We start from the raw sequence: 929 nt of genomic DNA on the forward strand, positions 1-929 counted from the left end.
AGTAATCTATACCAAAAATGTGTGACTTTAATCTGAATAGTCATGTGCTTTGTTTATTATGATGTAAAAATATCAATAGATTTGCTGGTTAAATCTTTATCAATACAAATATGAAGTTAGATATCAGATCCCTTGTTAGACAGTATACACATTTAAAATGCATCATTTCGACCCAATACCTGAATCTAGACTAAACAAATGATATTTTTGACTCATCTATAACTAAACTAATAGCTCTAGCTAGTCCTTCCAGTGAGATCAGTCAGCTATCCAGTTGATTAACTTAAAATTGAATTCACATTTTTGCTGTGATCAAGGAACAACAATGACAGTCATTGAGGAAAGGTAACGCTGACTTTGTTTACTTCGTTATAACAGTTCATTTTAGGTAATCATAGCTGACAGGAGCTAAAGTCTGCATGTCCCCAAAGCTATGACCTCGGCTAAGCTAACAGCTAGCTAATATTAGCACAGGACACATCGTGATCCTGTTGACCGAAAGTCTTCCGCTTTCCACCACCAGTACAATATAAACAGCACATACCATGACTTGGCAATGGCCACATACTTTGCACCGACCACTTTACTGATCATTTCGGCTGAATGATGTCCTCCACAAAACGCAGGATAAGCCACTTTAAAAGCTGTAAAATAACTTCTGTGGTTTGACTACGCCTAGTGCGCATGTGCAATGTACGTGGACTACTTCCGGTTACTCGAGAAACACGTTACAATTATAAAACATTGATTAAATTGAAGACCAACTCGTAGCATTTTTACCCATTTTTTGTCACATTGGGGGAACCGTTTTTAAAATACATTTGTTCACCTTTATTATTTCAGTTACGATTTCCCTACATGGTGCTTATTTAAAAATATATGCGTTTATTCAAACTAATACATATTCATTTACACACAGTAAACCAGGT

The sequence above is a fragment of the Melanostigma gelatinosum genome (genome assembly GCF_949748355.1).
Source record: "Melanostigma gelatinosum genome assembly, chromosome: 15".
In the NCBI taxonomy this organism is placed as follows: Eukaryota; Metazoa; Chordata; class Actinopteri; order Perciformes; family Zoarcidae; genus Melanostigma; species Melanostigma gelatinosum.